The sequence below is a fragment of the Poromitra crassiceps genome, assembly GCF_964638095.1.
Source record: "Poromitra crassiceps genome assembly, chromosome: 14".
NCBI classification, from domain to species: domain Eukaryota; kingdom Metazoa; phylum Chordata; class Actinopteri; order Beryciformes; family Melamphaidae; genus Poromitra; species Poromitra crassiceps.
This window is the reverse complement of record NC_139633.1, coordinates 40,942,441-40,964,071: the sequence shown is the minus strand read 5'-3', so window position 1 is coordinate 40,964,071 and position 21,631 is coordinate 40,942,441. Positions and strand designations below refer to the sequence as shown.

At 41.5% G+C, this 21,631-nt stretch overlaps 1 protein-coding gene across 2 annotated transcripts in view; it reads right to left on the bottom strand.

Moving 5' to 3' along the window:
* Window positions 1–21,631, bottom strand: part of LOC310789331 (protein NLRC3-like) — a 345,423-nt gene that overhangs the window by 185,340 nt on the left and 138,452 nt on the right. The window contains exon 1 of one of the 2 annotated variants that reach the window (XM_083650949.1): window positions 9,634–9,724. The exons of the other annotated variant lie outside the window; for it this stretch is intronic. The gene's annotated coding sequence lies outside the window, so the exon portion shown is untranslated. Of the gene's footprint in view, window positions 1–9,633; window positions 9,725–21,631 lie in introns of those variants that run through there. 2 annotated transcript variants of the gene reach the window in all.

Here is a 21,631-nt window from a genome sequence, read left to right as displayed (position 1 = left end):
TTCAAGAAAGATACAGAGATGGTCGGACAGAGCAACATCACTAGCTGAAAGAAACGATGACTCAAAGCCCTTGGTGATAAATAAGTCTAGGGTATGGCCTCGATTGTGAGTGGGCCCAGAGACATGTTGTAACAGGTCAAAAGTATCAAGGAGGTTATTCAATTCTTTGGCATTATTATCATTGGGGTTGTCAATATGAATATTAAAATCTCCTGCAATAGTTAAACAGTCGTGTTCTATGGAGATTATAGAAAGGAGTTCTGAAAATTCATCAAAAAAAAACTACTAGAGTACTTAGGTACAAACAAAGCTGTCACAGTTATTCAGCCAAAATATAACATTATTACATTGCATTACATTACATTACATTACATTACGTCATTTGGCAGATGCTTTTACTCTCACTCTCACTTACAATAACATATTTTGTCAACAATAGAGAAATCAAATATGCAACATAATCTATGACAGCTACAACATTTGAAGGAATAGATGGTAAGTTTGTTTGTCTTTTGAGAGGGAAAGATGTTAGTTCAACAAGGGGCCAGGTGGAGCCTGAAGAGGTGTTTTTTATATAAGCTACTTGGTTGTTAATACTGTTTATATCTGTCTATATCTTGTATATTTCTTCTAACTTATCATGTTCCTTATGTAAACTATTGTCGCTGTCGCCGGATACCTTCTATCTCCAAATTCAGCCTTTAATAAAATATTTATTTTATTTTATTTTATTTTAATTTAATTGTTTATTTTCATAAATGGATTTAAGATTTAGTAGGTACCCCAAAATAACCTGTGAAAGTTTCAGGTATTTTGGCGGAGCGACAGATGTTTTATTACTGCTTATTAATGTTGCTATTATTAGACTATGTTAAAATGAAAAATAGCTTTTTTGGAGATATGACATTTCTGCGAGACAGTGACACTATCTAACTTATGCACCTTGTGCAACTTGTATGTGCAAACATCCCATCCAAAATAAAATAATTCTAATTCAAAACACGGTCAAGTTCCCTGTAAAGGGCAGGTGATCTGACCACCACCGCGTCATTGGTTTGAGTCTTTAGCTTCTTCAAACTTGGCTTGAAGCACTTATGATCCCCCCCCTCGATCCTATCCCTTCCTCTCTCCTCCAAACCATTTCACCTAACATATCTCCCTTCCTCACTACCTTCATTAACTCCTCTCTGTCCTCTGGTCTTGTTCCACCTGCTCTAAAGACTGCAAGAGTCAAGCCTCTGCTTAAGAAACCCTCCCTTGACCCTACTGCTATTCACAACTACAGACCTGTCTCTCTTCTCTCATTCCTTTCCAAAACCCTCGAACGAGCAGCGTCCGAACAACTTTCTCTCTATCTCTCCCAAAATGACCTCCTGGACCCTCTGCAGTCCGGTTTCAAGGCTTCTCACTCCACTGAGACAGCTCTTCTTGCTGTCACAGAGGCCCTTCACACTGCTAAGGCCTCATCCCTCTCCTCTGTTCTTGTCCTCCTTGACCTGTCTGCTGCCTTCGATACAGTCAACCACCAAATCCTTCTTTCCACTCTGTCTGACCTCGGCATTTCAGGTTCTGCACTCTCCTGGTTTGCTTCCTACCTCTCGAACCGCTCATACCAGGTCTCATGGAGAGGGTCCCTCTCCAGATCCTGTCCTCTTACCACCGGTGTCCCCCAGGGCTCAGTCCTGGGCCCCTTACTTTTCCTTCTCTATATCAGATCTCTTGCCTATGTGATCTCTTCTCATGGCTTTTCTTATCACTGCTATGCTGATGACACCCAGCTTTTCCTTTCCTTCCCCCCCTCCGACACTCAAATCAAGGCTCGCATCTCTGCATGCCTCAAAGACATTGGCGACTGGATGTCTGCCCACCACCTCAAGCTCAACCTTGGTAAAACAGAGCTACTCTTCCTCCCAGGAAAAGACTGCCCTCTCGCAGATCTCTCCATCTCCATTGACAACACCACTGTACTTCCCTCCCAAACAGCTAAGAACCTTGGGGTGCTCCTTGACAACCAGCTGTCTTGCTCAGCCAACATAGCTGCTACAGCACGCTCCTGTAGGTTCTCTCTCTACAACATCCGCAAAATCCGTCCCTTTCTCACAAGAGAAGCGACTCAACTCCTGGTCCAGTCTCTTGTCTCCTCCCGCCTGGACTACTGCAACGTGCTCCTGGCCGGCCTACCTGCCACCGACATCCGACCGCTTCAGCTCATTCAGAACGCTGCAGCCCGTCTGGTATTCAACCAACCCAAATTCTCTCACGTCACTCCCCTCTTCCAGGAGCTCCACTGGCTTCCCATCTCGGCCCGCATCAAATTCAAGACACTGGTACTGGCCTACAGGGCAGTACACCAGTCAGCTCCCCTGTACCTGCAATCTATGGTCAGGTTCCAAACCTCCCAGCGCTCCCTTTGCTCCTATACCAGTGCAGGTCGCCTCGCCCCTCCTTCGCTACGGGGGCTCAAAAGTCGCTCATCCCGATCTCGACTCTTCTCGTCCCTGGCACCTCAATGGTGGAACGAGCTTCCACCTTCGGTCAGGACGGCTGAATCACTGCCGATCTTTCGGAAAAGACTAAAGACTCACCTTTTCAGGCTCCATCTGGGCCCTTCTTGATCTAACTTTGTTCTCTCTCTTTCTTTATTAAAATATATATATATATATATATATATATATATATATATATATATATATATATACTAACCTAAACTTGTACCACTAACCTAAACTTGTATCACTGTTCCTTCAGAAGTTGTAGTTGTCATAGACTGTGCGCCATAGTTGATTGCTCTATTGCGGACAAAAAATGTGTTATTGTAAGTCGCTTTGGATAAAAGCGTCTGCCAAATGACGTAATGTAATGTAATGTTATGAGAGAAAACAATCAAAAGGAAATTCTAATTTTCAGACATTATTCTAGGCATAAAAACATATTTTACAGTGCAAATGCATTTGATTGCCTGCAAATTAATGTCTAAAAATCTACTGTCTGGCCACAGTAGCTGCAGGGGGGCAGTCAGTGGTTCCTTTTTATTTTATTTTAATTTTAAGGCCTAGAATTTTGCAACTTAGAATTATTTTGTAATGATTCCTCACCCATAAATGCAATAAGAAAAACATATAATAAGAACAGCAACATATATACACTTAAATCATTAATTGCACAGATCTTACCTGGCATTCTCTAGAGCCCTATAGAGGTGGGATGGACATCTGGCCTGGTTTTAATGAAGAGAACATAGACAGAGTTTTAGTCAGTCTGTGCCTGTTGTCAGATCACCGACAGCTTTAAGATGCACGAAAGAGGAAGTGAACAGGGGGCGTGGCAGTTACAGTAGATGCTGGGCAACATTCTCTAACCATGCCCTGGGCAAAGGCCAAATACTAAAGACATGGAAAGAGCTGCCTTGACACTGATGTGATGTGTCCACATGTCACAACACACAGAGACAACATACAGCGACACTATGTAACTTATGCACCTTATGCAACTTGTATGTGCAAACATCCCTTGTCTAAAATAAAATAATTCTAATTCAAAACACGGTCAACACGGACCTAGCATTAAAAATTAACAGCCAAAAAAATTGATCAAGTTCGTGAGGTAAAATATCTTGGTCTAATGTTGACCTGAAAATTTGACAAACCTGTTAAAAAAGTCAGTAGAACTGTAAAGGCAAATCTGTATACATTTAGACTGATCCGAGATTGCCTAACTTTTGAAGCAGCCAAAATATTTCTGCACTCAATAGTCCTCTCACATTTTAGTTATTGTGTAACCTCATGGGCGCAGGCTAGTCCTACTGTGATCAAACCCCTAGAGAGGCTGTACAACCGTTCACTGAAGATACTATGTAGGAGGCCGTTAAGATCGCACCACTGTCACAGCCTGAGAGAGATGAACATGCTAAGTTTTGACAACTACATTGCATTTGCCGATGCAAACCTTATCTGCAAGTGCCTGAATGGCCAGGCTCCTCAAGTTCTCTGTCACATGGTGCGACCGTTACAGGCCTCTGGACGGTCTACTAGGAAAGCCACTTCAGGGAACTGTAAATTGAAAACCTCATTTGGCCAGACATCCTTTCCGGTAAAAGGGGCAAAAACATGAAATGCACTACCATCAGATCTTAAAGTGTGTGTGTGTGTGTGTGTGTGTGTGTGTGTGTGTGTGTGTGTGTGTGTGTGTGTGTGTGTGTGTGTGTGTGTGTGTGTGTGTGTGTGTGTGTGTGTGTGTGTGTGTGTGTGTGTGTGTGTGTGTGTGTGTGTGTGTACCATCAGATCTTAAAATGTCTACAGATTGTCAACATTTCAAAACTAAATTGAAGGGTTTTTTAAAGGATGGTCAATCATGTGCTAATCTGTAGGGTGGGGAGATGTGTGTGTAGTTAATGATGAGCTAATTGACCTGGGTGTGTGTGTGTGTGTGTGTGTGTGTGTGTGTGTGTGTGTGTGTGTGTGTGTGTGTGTGTGTGTGTGTGTGTGTGTGTATCTTTGTATACTTATTGTTTATACCCATGTGCAATTTACTGTGTCTTGGATCTTTGTTTTTAATGTTCCTTTTTATAGGCCCGTCTCGGGACAAGCATTGGAAACTAGCAAAAGCTATACATGCTATGTGCTGCATTGGATCATGACTGTATTGCAATTGTCTATGTTTAACACATTTGTCCCTATCAAATAAACAATTAAATGAAATGAAAAATGAAAACATTAAACTCTGGAGTCAGTGAGCTTTGGGGTGCTGAAAGTCTATGATGAAGTCTATGATTTCATATTAAATGCTGGGGTTGATCCCATTTGTTCCACAGATCTGGTGCCAGATTTAGATTTAGCCATTTTGATCACTCGAGAATTGGGGGGGGAAAATTCCCCAAAACACTAAGCAGAATTTTGTTCGGCCACAGCTATGCCTTTCTACGTGCGATCGGGCGTTATCAGGAAGTGTAAAGAGCACCCCTGCGGGTGACATAACGGAGCCAGATTTCTTAATTAGGTAATTAGGGCAGATTAATTTCCCTAATTACCTAATGATGATTGTCCTAATTACGTAATGATGATGTGATGTCACTCGAGCAATGATAACATCATCTGGTGACATCACTCACTGACACATCATTATTGAGTTCTCGAGTGACATCACTGCATGGTGACATCACCAATTCTATACACTAGTGCATTGGTTCCCAAACTGTCATTGCTGATTTTCAGAAATATCGTGATATTTGGGAAATAACACAATTTTGAACATTTACTTTCAGAAGCTGCAGCAGGCTCAGTTTTAAAGCCAGAGTGAAGTTTCTGGTATCATATGAAACTAGAAGACCTAAGGAATCGATGTATACCAACCATGTCATCCTAGTTTGTCAGGAAGGTAGCTAAATAACACTCCAAGTTTAAGCAAAATTTTGGCAAGGGATATCAAAGGGGTCCTCTTTTTCACAGCCTAATGTTGGCAGGTGTGTGTGTCCGTGTGTGTCCGTTTTGAACCAGCTAGTAGCCTTATATTGTCATTTAGCCTTTCTGCTGCTATTGCATGGTCAAATGAGCAAATTGTATTTTATTGCGGGGTGGTGGGGGGGGGGTGGAGTGGTCCCTGGGAAATTTGGTTTGGTACGTAGTGATACTTGGACGTGGGAGTTAGACTTCCCCGTGGTCTCCAAAGCCTCCGGGACACCCCCAAATTCTTTATTTTTTTTCTTTTTCTTTTTGCTCCTTTATTTATACACAACTGATTACTTATACTCTCATCATCATCATCATCATCATCCCCAACATAAATGGGAACTCGGGCTCTGTGTGTCTGTTCCACTGTGATTGTCCCACTGTGACATCATCCGTGATGTCCTAAATCCCACTGTGACATCATCAGTGATGTCATAAATCCTATTGTGACATCAACGTTGTCAGCACGTTTGTACTTGTTGTCCTCTGTTCTGATGATTTTAGCCCCATCCCAGTCCATAATGTGGTTATTTCTTTTGCAGTGGTTTGATATGGCTGATTTGAGGTTTTCTTGTTGTGCTTTTTCTTTCTGTGTTCTTGTGAGTCTTGCTGCGGTTTCTTTTTCACATTCCTTTTGATGCTCTTTCTTCCTTGTGCTAAATGACCTGCCTGTCTCCCCAATGTAAGTTTTATTGCAAGAGATGCAGAGATGGGGCTAAAATCATCGGAACAGAGCACAACAAGTACAAACGTTGGATCAAGGAGGCCATGGAAATAAGGGGACGTGCTGAGGCACCATCAACAGGGACGAGGGGGCCTACATGCTCTCCCGCACCTGGGATACTCTACTCCAGAGGACATCTGACGGCGGAGCGCACGGTGTGCCCGGCGGGGCCACTGGGTCTGTCAGTTCGGCCATGACACGTCACAGTGGGCGTGGCCGACGCGGCAGACCTGGTGGTTCTGCTGGGCACCCAGCCAGTTGTATAAAAACAACTGGTTGACACAGCTGGGTATGCCCAGCTGTCAGTAGACTGCTTCTGAGGAAGGCGAGAGCTATCGCCGAAACTGTCAAGGTAAAACAACATCTAATAAACCTGTATGTCTGAACACAAGAAAACAAAAACTGTCTAATTGTTACGAAGACATGATGAACGTCATTGAACTAGCCGCTCAATATGGAGGACGCGCTGCTTTTTGTACCCATGAAGTGGATACTGACCGCTATCTTGCATTACAGTATATATCGACCTGCCATGTTATCATCCTGTGTGTTTCTTATGTGTATGCATTATTGTGGTTGCCATCTGGGCACTCATGTAACTGACTGACTCCCAGCATTTGACTGCACTATTACTGTTTATGTCCTTTGCATACTTGTATTTATGTGGACATAAATACATATTTCAAATGTGTGTGTGTGTGTGTGTGTTTTTCTTTCTAGCCGCTTTCACACACAGATCGCACAAAATTGCAGCTCAGAAGGCCCGCAAAGCCGGCAGCCTCATCACAGAAATTGCTTTCACACACAGCCAAGCAGCACCGCCACATTCCCGTCCTGGGGTGTGCTTTCAGGTGAGAGCCACCGCTCCCGGATTGAAAGGCGAGCGGAGGCATTTCCACCCAGCTCCTCCTAGCCCAAATTAATATTTTCATAGGTTAGTGTGGCCTCTAGGCTACTGTATGATTAACGAATTCATTCAACAACCAAACATCGTCAATGTACGCCAGCCCGTGCAGCTGCGGTCGTCAAAGAGATAAAACACGAAAGTGTTGTCCACATGCAGCATGGTAATAAGGCTTTCAATATTCATCTGATCGACTTTATGGATCACAGATGCACCATCATGTAGCCTATTAGGTACAAGGCTAATTCTTATCTTTTAGTTCCAGTTTTTTGTAAAGCAAATTATTCCCATGAAGTAACCTAATTAGCGTCCGTTCTGAAAGATGATGCCCGCATATCAAACAGCTGCAGTCTGCATAATGTTTGTCGGGGGAATAGTATAGGCTATAAATGCACATGACTACTATAACGTTAGGAGTTTTTGTAAGGGAATGCACAACTGGCTAGCTAGACAGATTGCAGTTCTGGAGCTGGTTTCCAGAGGGAATATCATCCACCAACTCGCCACAGACAGATAGTCCTCTGAAGCTTATTTATTATATCCGTTAATTTTACCTACTTGTCGTTTGAGCATAAAGCCTAACCTACTTACTAGGCACAGAGCATTCCTCCTGGCTGCCTTTTTTTTTACTTTTAGTTATGCCTTTCTTGCTGCATGAGGTGGTTCCCCTGTATTTTTTTTTATGAATGAGCTGACCATTCGCACCGTTCCGGCTTGCCGCTCCTATGCTTTCAGGTGGAGGCGGGTTGCAGGGTAACCCGGTGCTGTGACTAGGTCCACTGGCGGAACGAAAGGCGCACAACAATTACCCACCAACCCGCGTTCACAACTTTCACATCGGAGGCGCGGATCCCATTTTCCCTGCATTTTACGGCTTTCAAGGCCGGTGTGAAAGTGGCTTCTGTCTCTCCGCCTCTATATGCCCCCCTCTCCCTCCGTCTTCCTCTCTCTGTCTCCCACTCTCTGTCTCTCTCTGCCTTTCTCTCCCTGTCTCTCCCTCTCGACGTCTTTCTCTCTGTCTCTGTCCACTTTCTCTGTCTTTACCTGTCTCTGTCCTCTGCCCACAGCTGCAGTGTGCAGAGTAAGACAGTTTGTGTCACTAAAATCTTACTGCTCAATTCTGATTTATTGATCAGATCAAATGTGTAGTTTGTTCGCATTGTTTTTTAATGTGTCCAAGTCCAACATCAGATTCCAGTGTGACCTGCTCACGGTCCTGAACTGACCCACATGACTCGCAAATGAACAAACAAAGCTGTCAGTTGATCAGCCAAAATATAACCTGCTGGTTTGCCACACTTGGTTGTTAATACTGTTCATATCTTTATATCTGTCTATATCTTGTATATTTCTTCTAACTTATCGTGTTCCGTATGTATTCTATTGTATGTTCCGTATGTAACCTTGTATCTCCAAATTCAGCCTTTAAAAATATGTATTTTATTTATTTTATTTATGTTATTTATTTTATTTATTTTATTTATTTTATCGTTTCTTTTCATAAAGGGATTTCAGATTTAGTAGGTACACAAGGAATATACAGACAATAATAACAAAACCTATACTGTACTGTCTAGTAGTCATTGTCTGAAATAAGACTGCATGCGAATAACGGTCTATAAAGTAGGATGAATTGTTGAGACACCAAAACCTATTGTCATCAATTAGAGAGGGTCCTAATCACTGAGCTGTGCCACTGACATGAAAGCTGCCTGGCACAGTTATTAATAGCAATGTGTAAACAAACCAACAACTATACTGACATACTGTATAAAGGCCAAACACTGAGCACAAAGACGTGCAACCAGAAGATCAGCTTTTCCAAAAATCTCAGCAGCCTGTACACAGCCTGTAAGTGACCAGGAGGAAGCAGGCCACACAAGATTAACAAAACAGAGTTCACAGAGTTCCTGACATTTTCATAAATGGATTTAAGATTTAGTAGGTAGAAAATAACCTGTGAAAGTTTCAGGTATTTTGGCAGAGCAAAATATGTTATATTATGTGTTATTAAAGTTGTTATTATTACACTATGTTAAAATCTGAATGATTTTTTGCGTGTGAAAAAAAATGTGACGTTTCCGCCAGACAGTGGCGCTATGTAACTTGTGCACCAACCACACCAAGTCAGTTTCCTTGTATGTGCAAACATCCCTTGTCCAAAATAGAATAATTCAAAACACAGTCAAGCTCCCTGTAAAGGGCACCGCATCATTGGTTTGAGTCTTTAGCTTCTTCAAACTTAGCTTGAAGCACTTATGAGAGAAAACAATGAAAAGATAATTCTAAGTTTCAGACATATTATTCTAGGCATAAAAAAACATTTTACAGTGCAAAGGCATTTGATTGCCTGCAAATTAATGTCTCAAAATCTGCTGTCTGGCCACGGTAGCTTCAGGGGGGCAGTCAGTGGGTCATTTTATTCTATTTTTATTTTAAGGCAGAGAATTTTGCAACTTAGAATTCTTTTGTAACCGTTTTCTCTCCCATAAATGCAATAAGAAAAACATAATGAGAACAGCAACATTATACACTTAAATCATTAATTGCACAGATCTTACCTGACATTCTCTAGAGGCCTATAGAGATGGGATGGACATCTGGCCTGGTTTTAATGAAGAGAACATAGACAGAGTTTTCAGTCAGTCTGTGCCTGTTGTCAGATCGCCTACAGCTTTAAGATGCACAAAAGAGGAAGTGAACAGGGGGCGTGGCAGTTACAGTAGATGATGTGCAACAACATTCTCTAACCATGCCCATAATGGGCAAAGGCCAAATACTAAAGACATGGAAATACGACACTGATGTGATTGAGGTGTGGCCACATGCCACAACACGCAGAGACTCTGGAGTCAGTGAGCTTTGGGGTTCTGAAAGTCTATGATGTCATATAAAGTCTATGATTTCATATTAAATGCTGGGGTTGATCCCATGTGTTGCACAGATCTGGTGCCAGATTTAGATTTAGCCATTTTGATCACTCGAGAATTGATCAACATGGTCAAAAATTCCCCAAAACACAAAGCAGAATTTTGTTCGGCCACAGCTACTGTACTGTATGCCATTCTACTTGCGATCGGGCTGAAACTTTAAGGAAGTGTAAAGAGCTGTGGGTGACCTAACGGAGACAGATTTCTTAATTAGGTAATTAGGGCAGATGAATTTCCCTAATTACCTAATGATGATTGTCCTAATTACGTAATGATGATGTGATGTCACTCGAGCAATGATGACATCATCTGGTGACATCATCACTGTTGACATCACTCACCGACACGTCATCATTGAGTTCTCGAGTGACATCACTGGTGACATTACCAATTCTATACACTAGTGGTCCCATGGGAGTTAGACCTCCCCGTGGTCTCCAAAGCTAAAGTTTGATGATGTCTATGACATCATGATGTCACTCGAGCACTCCGTGATCTGATCAGTGATGGTCACTCGAGCAATTGTAATGTCAAGCCCGCACAGCGGGTGATCTGCAGGGTAGGCGAGCAACACCGCTCCCCGGGAAGAGGGAGCAGAGAGGGGCCAGTGAGCGAGCTGCTGCCTCTCTGCTCAGACTGGAGTCCCGCTCGGCCGCTGTCTCTCTCCTCCCTCCAAACACAGACACAGACGGGTCAAACAGCTCACAAACACCTTTTGACTGATAAGAAAAAAACACAGAAAATCAAACCTGTTCCGAAAACTTTAATGACGGACGTAAGTTTCGTGGTCAGTGTGTAAACGTAGGTGACACAACATAAGGTTGTATCTATTTTTAAACGTGCAACCATTTTTGACAAAAACTTTGTGTGCAAAATCCTTTAGCATTTTCAGTGCTGTAGCTAACTGCCTGAAACAGATGACAAGATTGTTTGTGACGATTATGCAACTTACTTACAGCGTGAATACTGCCTGTCTCATCTGACTTCCCTTTGAAAAACACAGCTCCGCTCACATTCACTAAAGTTGGAAATACATTGACAGATTCACACTTCCCAGATCAAGAGCTCAGAAGCAAGGCGTTTGTAATGCACACAAACCACGCCTCTTTCCCACCTTAGTAAGGTAGACCTAACCTTGCAAGCAAGCGGGATTCTCTCAATACCACCCCCATCTGGCAATGTCAGGTTAAGAAGGTAGACCACGAGCTACAAACTCATTTTCACCTGAATGTCCTCCTGGACAAGATGAAATATCATTGGTCTCTCTGTGCAGCCGACTGAGCAGAGTGCTGAGGGACCGTCTACAAAGTGCAACACAGACTACAAACATATTCTAGAACTTCGCTGTTGTACATTGTAGCTTCACCAAAATCATGTCACACATCAATGGCCTCCTGCTGGTTACAATACAGCACTAAGTTTGGAAAAAATATGATTTTCCATAATTTCTGTGAATTTTCTATTGGGACAATTATTCAATAACAACTTCACTCTCATACAATGTAGTGTCGCCAAAATCACATCACACATCAATACAGCATGGGGTACGGTGGCGCAGTCGGTAGCGCTGTCGCCTCACAGTTAGAAGGTCCTGAGTTCGATTCTCGCCTGGGACACTGTGAGCGCTGTGGTTGTGTTCCCCCCCATATCTTCAGTGCCTACTGCCCAGGTGGGTTATCTCGTCGTAAGGGCCTTTCTCTCTGTGTGGAGTTTGCATGTTCTCCCCGTACCCCCCAGGGGGTTCCTCCGTATATAACCCCCCCACTAAAAACATGCAGAAGATCAGATCGTCATCGTCATCCGACCAGTGACGACAACATCCGAAGTTGGTCCCCGGGCGCTGTACGAGAAAGCGACCACTGCTCCTGGCCTGCCCCTCGGAGGAAAGGACATGTCTGGATGGCTTAAATGCAGAGGACACTTTTCACCGGCCAGCGTCAGCATGAGTGTGTTGTGGCCGCATGCATGTATTGTGGTGTTCGTGTGACAATAAAAGACGGGCTTGTCCGTTACGAGAGCACTAAGTTTGGAAGAATATGACTGCATTAAAAATGTTTTGGCTGATCCATAAAAAGGACACACACATTCAAGATCTTGAATCTTGAATCTTGAGACACACACACACACACAATATTGAGGAGGATATAACTGTGGTATAACTGTGTTATACTTTTGCTTTCATAATGACACTATACAAGGAGTAACACATAAAATGGAATAACGATTGCCACGATGTTGTGTCATTCCATCTGTGGCTGTACCACATCTAGACACAACCCAGACAAGCCTGCTGCCATGGTTGCCACATGACGCACATGGTCCTGGGCCAGGTTTGCCCTTGTTATTATAGATAAGTGATATATCATCAGTGATTGATGATGAATTTAAGTCCCGGAGGTTTTGGAGACCAGCTGTGTTCCAGACTAGAGGGGTCTAACTCCCACGGGTCCACTAGTAGTTCATAGTTCAAAATGACAAACATTCAAGTTGTCATTGCGTCTGTTATTATGCTACATGGCAACTACTTCAAAGCTGAAAACAAGGGAATGCATCATTTATGTGATCTGTGACAGCAAACGATGAGTGGATTAATGTTAGCCATGGCTTTTCAATCAACAAGAAGAATCACATAAAACGTGGATTTATTTTTATTACAAACTTTCTTGGCAAGGATCATTGAATGGATTATGCATGACGTCACGGTCAGGCACTGTCTGGCAGCAGCAGCCAGGGAAGAATGCTACATTAACGTTAACGTTAGGTAAGAAAGATGCACTAAAGTTCCATTTATACAACTTGTAATAGCAATTAGCAAGCAACTTTGACATCGGCACCACTCAAGCCCCGGTATTTTATCGGTTCTGTACGGGTCCGGTATGCTCGCTTCTATAGTAAGCCGGGTCTCAGCTTTCTAATAATAGATGGGTCCAATCCGGGTCCGGGCACAAATTTCCCAGGTCCATCAGGGTCATTTTGGACCCGTGAAGATCTCTAGTGAGGAGTGGGACAATATTATTAATGTTGAAGGGATTCTACCAAGATCAAATGTATTTCTATTTGCTTTTTTGTATATTTTTACTTATTTTATTTATTTTATTTTATTTTATTTGTGCTGGATGTATTGTTGTCTGTTAAGTCTGTAAAAAAAAAGTAACATAACAAAGGAATGAGGTAACTGAGAGGATGGGGGTTCACTCTCCTCTCCTCTCCTCTCCTCTCTGTTTTTCACTGTCTTCCAAAACGTTCTTGTATTAGATCCACAGAATTAGCTGACATTTGCTTTGTAGCCTGAATGCACTTTCACTTCTGTTATTTTACTGTGGGATACAATCTAGACAGAAGTGAATAAAATTGAACACTGTACTTCCACAAGAGGGAATTTAATCCTTAGGGACAAATGGGACTTGGACTTTGTAAGAGGAGGGTATTGATAAACTCTTGTTGTTTTGTAGACTCGGTGTGTTTTAACAGTGGGTCAAGCTTCAGTCAATCTGCTCCAAGCTGTCAGGCCTTCTGCCTGTTCACTATAGAGGCCATAAAGTCTGGTCTCATCTGAAGTGAAGCATCATGTGCTCAACACAGGAAACCACAAAGCTTCACAAAGCTCCATTTGGCCGTCACCGCTGGTTTCCTGTTTCCTGTGAACATGGTGCAAACAGCTCTAAGTCACACTTCCTCTTCTAGCACAGAAACGACTGGCAACGAGATATAAACATTCAAAATCATTTTAATAATCATAATGTATGTATGAATGTAGAGTAGAGATTCAGGTGATCGTGTGTAGTTGCCTCTGTGTGAACGTGCCTGTACCTGTCCCAAAATGTCCTGTGTGTCAGCACGGGAGGTGTGTGTGTGTGTGTGTGTGCGCGCGCGCGCGCGCGCGCGTGTGTGTGTGTGTGCCTGTGTGCCTGTCTGTCCAAAAATGTGCTTTGTGTCAGCACGGGAGGTGTGTGTGTGCGTGTGTGTGTGTGTGTACGTGCCTGTACCTGTCCAGAAATGTGCTTTGTGTCAGCACTGGAGGTGTGTGTGTGTGTGTGTGTGTGCGTGCGTACGTACGTGTGTGTGTGGGGGAGGAGTACGGCTTTGCCCTCAGATAACCTCTGTATCATAATCTGTCTTTGTATATTTGCTGTGTTTTGTCTATTTGGTTGTGTCGTGTGTAGCTGGGTGAATATGACCATATTTCACTCTCAAATAGACTTTTATCAAATTAAATGATCACTATTTTAGGAGACTTTGGCTTCAAACATGTAAAAAGCTTATAGTCATTCTTCTAGAGCAGTGGTTCCCAACCTGTGGTCCAAGACCCTCTTGGGAGGACAGACCACTTGTCCAGGCTCAGTGGATCCTCTTTGACTTGACCCACTTATGCCATGCATGGTTTCTCCCATTTCTTTTTTTCTTTTTTTATTGATGTTTATGCGTAAATCACTTGACATACAGAAATCAATTCTTATATGGTATAGCCCATCCATCATCACATAGATTTACATATTTTTTACATATATTATATAAAAACAAAATAAAGACATAACAGTAAACAGAAAAAGAAAAAAGGAAAATAAATTACAACAAACAAAAAATGTTGATGAAAAAGAAAAATATATATATATACCACGTGGTCAGATCTTATATCTCATGAGACTTGTTATCTTATTAGAAGGGAAGAACTTCATTTAGTCTTTAGACCTTTCGGTTAGCTTCAAAAAGTGACCCCATATCTCAGTGAAGACATCTTCTCTTCCCGTAGCTCTATAAGTTACTCTTTCATAAGATGCTGTACGACACATTAGTTCCAACCATTCCTCAAATGTAATGGGAATAAGTGATTTCCAATGTCTTAATGCAATTCTACAACCAGATATCATGGCCATTCTATACCACATCCCTTGATATTTAGACAATATGGTATCTTTTGGTAACAAACCCAATATGCATGTCGCAGGAGATTTATGTATTTTTTTATTCAGTATTTCACTCAAAAATACTACAATTTTGTCCCACATGTTCTTAACCTTCTCACATTCATACAGCATATGTACGAGCGTACCCACATCTTTATCACATCTCCAGCAGGTGTCATTATTTCTCAGCTTAAGTCTGGCTAGCTTACTGGGGGTCCAATAGCTTCTATTTAACACTTTGTAACCGATAAGTTGTGACTGTGCTTCTCGAGAGCATTTATGCCATTTGGCTACTAACTTCTTCCAAGAGTCTTCAGAAATATCTTCAGAAATATCCTTCTCCCAGCTTAATTTCAAGCCTGTCAGGTTGGGTGCCTGATGATCTCTGATGACATCATAAAACCTTGATGCACCTCCTCTTTTATAGCAGTCTTGATAAAATACTCTTTGAATCTCAGTTAATGGGTCAAGTGAGGAACCTGTCACAGAGGATATACAGTGCCTAATCTGCAAGAACCTATAGAAATGTTTGTTATCCAGTCCAAAGTCATTCTTGATGTCCTCAAAGGGTATTACCCCATCTTCTCCTGCTAAGTCCCCTAGGACACAAATTCCTGACTTGACCCAGTCCTCCCACATAAAAGAGTTCCCATCAATTTTCAATTTTTTATTAAACCAAACGGAGGCTCTTGGTGTAAGATATGGGTTAGCTCTAGTTAGTTTGTGTGACTGGTTCCAGGTTTCTCGAACAAAAGACAGAAGAGGGTTCTTAAAAGGTATAGGTCTGTCTGATTGTGTTAGGAAGGATTCTAAAGATGAAGGAGACACCAGTTCTTCCTCAATCTTGACCCAGGCAGGTATCTGTTTTACAGAAAGATTGAACTTGGATAGCTGTGAGAGTGAGAATGCATAATGATACCAGATTAATTTAGGCAAAGATAGACCACCTTTTTCCTTAGCTGCATACATTTTGGCACCACTAAACATAGGTCTTTTTCCCATCCACAAATAGTCACTGATTACTTTATCATATTGAATGAGCAATTGAGGTGGGAAAGTTAGGGGGAGCATATATAGAATATAATTTAATTTGGGGGTTATTATCATTTTCACTAAATGTATCTTACCAAGAAGGGATATACACATTTTGGCCCAGTTCTGTGTTAAAGTTTTAATATATTCAATTATTGGGGCGATGTTAACTTGCATTATATCTTTCAACCCTGGGGTTAGTTTTATCCCTAAATAAGTCAGACCTGACGGCATCCATCTAAACTGCCAGTCCTTTCTAATGGCTGGTGGACAAAACCTAGATAGAGGCATAGCCTCTGATTTACTGCAATTAATTGTATATCCAGATATGGCTGAAAATGCGTCTATGACATATCCAATGTTTACAGCTGCTATTTGAGGGTTGCTGGAGACCAATAAGATATCATCTGCATATAAAAGCAGTTTATGCTCCTCTTGCCCAGTAATTACCCCTTTGATGTTTTGATTGGCCCTCAATGCAATGGCCAGTGGTTCCAGAAATAGTGCGAACATTTGAGAAGAGAGTGGCGACCCTTGTCTGGTCCCCCGACCTAGGTTGAAGGACGATGACATAATTCCATTAGTCAAAACTGAAGCCATTGGATTAGCATACAACAACTTCACCCATCCAATAAATGATGGACCAATTCCGAATCGCTCTAGGGTGTAAAACAAAAATGAAAATTCAACCTTGTCAAATGCCTTTTCAGCATCTAGTGAGAAGGCTACTGTAGGCTCTTCATCATTCCTAACTTTCCACATAATGTGTAACAGCCTACGGAGATTGTCAGCTGAGTTCCTTCCTTTCACAAACCCCACTTGGTCAGGGTGCACCAGGCTTGGTAGCACTATTTTGAGTCTATTTGCAAGAATTTTTGCTAAGATTTTCTCATCTATGTTAAGGAGGGAGATGGGTCTATAGTTTCCGCAATACTGAGGGTCTCTGCCTTTCTTCTGCAGAAGTGTAATAGTAGCAGATCTCAGGCTAGTAGGCAAGCTGCCCTTCAGTAAAGAATCTTGATACACCTTTAACAGTCTTGGAGATATTGTCTCACTAAATCGTTTATAGAAGTCTGGGGTAAACCCGTCTTCACCTGGTGCTTTCCCAAGTTTGAGACTACGGATTGCAGAGTTTATTTCTTCAATAGAAATGTCTCCTTCTAGTGACTCCATTTGGTGTTCCAACAATGATGGCAATTCAATCGTAGAGAAAAATGCATCTAGTTTATCTTGGTCTGTTGTTACTTGTGATGTATATAGATCTTGATAGAAGCTTGTGAAGATGTTATTTATTTCCTTTTTATCTGTAATAATAATGTCATTTTTAGCACGAATGGAGGGTATAATGTTTTGATTTTGTAATTGTTTGACCCTATTTGCTAATATTTTACCCGCCCTCTCCCCTTGCTCAAAATATTTTTGTTTGGTTCGGAACAGATCAAATTCTGCTTTCTTTTGAAATATATTGTTCATCTCATATTTACATATATTTAACTTCTTCCAAATTTCTGGGTCTGGATATTGACTATGTTGATTTGTAAGTATTTTGATTTCCCGATCTAACTCAATCAGCTTCTGTTTCTCTACTTTTTTTTTATTAATGAGCTATGTTGTATAAGCCTGCCTCTTACATAGGCTTTACATGCATCCCACATTATGCCGCTATCATCTATTGAGCCCTCGTTAAATTGCCAAAATTCATCAATTACCGTTTTAATATATATACAGGAAGCTTCACTATTTAACATTGAGTTGTTAAAGCGCCATCTTGGAGACCGCTGCACCCTCTCCTCTGATGAGACTACTAATTCAACTGGTGCATGGTCTGACAATATAATATTGCCTATCCTGCTGTCTGCTATTTGACTCACCAGTGTATTTGAAATCAGAAAGTAGTCTATTCTAGAGTATGTGGAATGAGGATTTGAATAGAAAGTATATTCTTTTTGTTGGGGGTGCAGCAATCTCCAGATATCCACTACACCCAATTCGTTCAACATCACATCCATCGCAACAGTCCCTTTGTTACTGATGTTTCTGGGTTGAGAAGATTTATCCATCAGTGTGTCTCTAACTAAATTGAAGTCCCCTCCTAAAATTATATTGCTATTCCCTATTTTCCTAATCACATTGCCGACTACATAAAAGAAGTCTGGGGACATTATGTTGGGTGCATAGATATTTGCTATTGTAATTCTCTGACCCTCAATACTTGCATCAACCACGACCCATCTCCCTTCTTCATGAGAAAAGCTAGCATGTACTTTAAAGTCTAGGTTCTTCCTTATTAAAATAATTACCCCCCTTTTCCTGGAAGAAAAAGTGCTATAAAAGATTTGACCCACCCAATCCTTTTTAAATTTGACTGATTCATCATCATTTAAATGTGTTTCCTGAATTAAGGCAACATCAGTCTTCTTTTGCTTCAAATATGTCAAGATTTTCTTCCTTTTAATGACATGATGGCACCAGGGGTGGAAAGAGTACAGAAAAAATCTACTTAAGTAGAAGTACTGTTACTTTGATGAAATTTTACTTAAGTAGAAGTAAAATTACTGGTGTAAAAAATCTACTCAAGTAAAAGTAAAAAGTAGCTCACTTAAAATGTACTCAGAGTAAAAGTTACTTAGTTACTTTTTTCGGGGGGGGGGGGGGGGGGGGGGGATCGCTCCCATGCAATAAAAAAGTACAAAAACGTGTATAAAGATCAAACTAGGTTCTTTTTTATTATTATTAAAGAACACCATTGCAAAATAAAGTGCATGAGAACAAGACATGAGGCTAACCTGGATAACTAAAGATTAAATAAATAAAATAAAATCAATTAAATGTCAAGGATGTCAATTCAATGAGGTAAGTGCTTGTGTCAATACATCCAATGTGTCAGAGCATCCAATAAAACATTTTCCAGTAAGAGAACAATTCCTTCCGGTCAAAAACGTTGTATGCATCTATGCATGTAAAACAAACTGTCTAATGAACAGATTACATTGATTATGCATAGATTGTGCATAAACATCAAAGAAAACATTCAAAAAATACAAAATTAAATTATGAGAGGTAATAGTGCTTATGTCAGAGTAGCTTAATGTCAGTGCAGACATTTTCAAGTTACATAACCATTCTTCTGGTATCTCAATAAGCAAGACATTTCTGTTATCTAAACTTCTAACGATCTTAAACGTATGTTTAATGAACATAACACATACAATATGAAAACAAACTGGATTTGGTTTATAGAGGAAACATCCATCAAAGCTGAAGGCCTGATTAAGATGGTGTGCGGCTGTTCCAAAACACCATTTATGTATACAGTTACTATTGAGCGGAGTGGACAGTGCTGAGCTGAGACTGCTTTCATCTCAATGGGAGTAGCCTACAACATGTTTGTTTGTTCCTCAGCGGGATCGCCACAGGCGAGAAAGTGTACAGCGCTACCAGATTTTCTTTTTTTGACGATACCCCCCGCCCCCAGTAGAAGCTTCGATTATGATCGATTTTATCTCCCCAAAGTGTCGACACTCTAAAACATGGTATTCGTGACAGCCCTGTGTATTGTTAGGGCTAGGCTCACATTAAAATTACATTGTAGGAAACTACCATTTCCAAATTTAATTTCAAAATTATTGATTTAGTTGGCCGCTGCTTTACTGTTTCGCAGCAACAAGGTGGCTGCAGTGCAGTGTTGCAAGCGAGCGAGAAAGAGAGGTGCTGGGCGGGCAGATGCTTAGAGGGGAAAGAGGTAAATTACCCTGCTCACTACACTTCTTTTTGTTTTGTGATTAAAGCTTTTTATTTGCTTCTGCTCACTACACTTCTATTTTTTCCTTCTCAGAGAGAACAGGGAACAGGAAATAATTATTTCTGAGGGCCGAAATCTGGGAAAGAATTGGCATTTGGCACCATAGAGCTAATGTGTCGGGGTGTAAAGATGGAGCTGGTGTTTCAAGTTCTTCATTTCTCTCTCTGTCTCTTCATTACACAAATAATCTGCATAAACAGAAGCTCTCTCACGGGGAGCCTGATAATCTGCCGTTTTGATTCTGAACCACACATTTGTGTGGAAAGCGCCTTTTATTGGACAAAGGCTCTGTAAATGTGCTATATTAATCTAAAGCATCCTCTGTGCTGGAAATCTTGGCTTCAGCTGACCACTGACAAGGAGAAGAAAGGCTTGTAGGGGTCTGCAGATTGTATACTAATCCAACTAGGCATCTAACAATAACATACAGTTCATGACATGTAAGAGAGACAGACAGAGTTTTCTGTGTCCTCTGTCTTGTCAGCTGTACTCCATTACTACTGTTACTCAATGAACTTGCTGTTTAGTTTGAGTAGGAGTTGGTTTTCAAAATTAGTAGAGGATATCCTAGCTCGCTTTGCAGTGAACAGCAGTCCAGCACAGCTGAAGAGGCGCTCACAGGCGGCAGATGCAGGCAGGCCAGTGTTGAGTTTGAGAGACAGCTTTTTGATGGAAGGAAAGGAGTTGAGTAGCTCCATCTTGTCTGAGACACAGGCAAGGTACCCATCAAGCTCCCCTGTACCTTGCGACTTGTTGGACTTCATTGACGAGAAGAAATCATCTTCATCTGATGTGTGTTGGCCGACATGCTCCATCTCATCCTCTGTCATTTGGTCAAGGTGATGTTTCACATACGCCAAACCTGTAAAGTGACAAATACACACACAACAAAGCATATCTTACATTTAGGCTTTAATTTATGTGGCAACATCATTATCATAATGTCGACAATGACATTACAATAACCAAAACGCAGTTGGAACACAGTGGACAGCATTGGGATTAATACATAATAAAAATATGAACAATATTATTAAGCAATAATATTTAGTAATGAAATCATACCTGCTTCTGTGACATTAGCTTTCTCAGTCCAATTGGTCTTGAACTTTGGCAGAAGGATTGCTGCAGCTATCAGTTCAGGGTCTTCCATCATCCCACCAAAGCGCTTTTGGACACCATCCTGAAGGGCTCTGATCAGTGGTAGGCACACCTTGGAGGATGCTTCCAGTCGTTTGAGTTTTGCTCGCAACTGGAAGATGACCGGCAGCAGCCAGCCCATGTGTGTGGTTGTCTCGGACTGAAGGATGTTTAATGCCTTCACCACAGGCTTCATCACACTGCAGTACTCAGTCAAGAAGACGATTTCAGCCGGACTCAGCCTGTATATATGACATAAAGCAAATGACAACAGAACAGATAAACAGTTCCACAACCAAAATTCACAAAAGACATGAAATTCATATATGAGAACAGGTGGAATTGAAAAATATAATGTAAAATATGTAGGAACCCTATGATCGTTATAATTCCAAACTGAATAGTGATTACAATATCCTATTTAATGAATGAATACTCACATTTTAACCTTGAATTCTTCACAGACATTTCTGATGGAGCCCTCTCCCTTCTCTTGTATGATTCGTATGATCCTCTCCACAGCCATGTATGTCGAGTTCCACCGAGTTTGATTTGGCCGGATAAGCTGGAGGTTGCATTCATCTTCTACGATTTCTGCAGCCATGTATGAACGACCCGTTTTATTCCACATGGCTTGGCACTTGGAAAAGGTGGCACGTGATAGCCTTTTGTATGCATCATTCTGCCCTTCTGCCTTTGCAGCATCTGTTGTGGCGATCAAGTTTAACAGGTGGCATGAACACCTTTGATG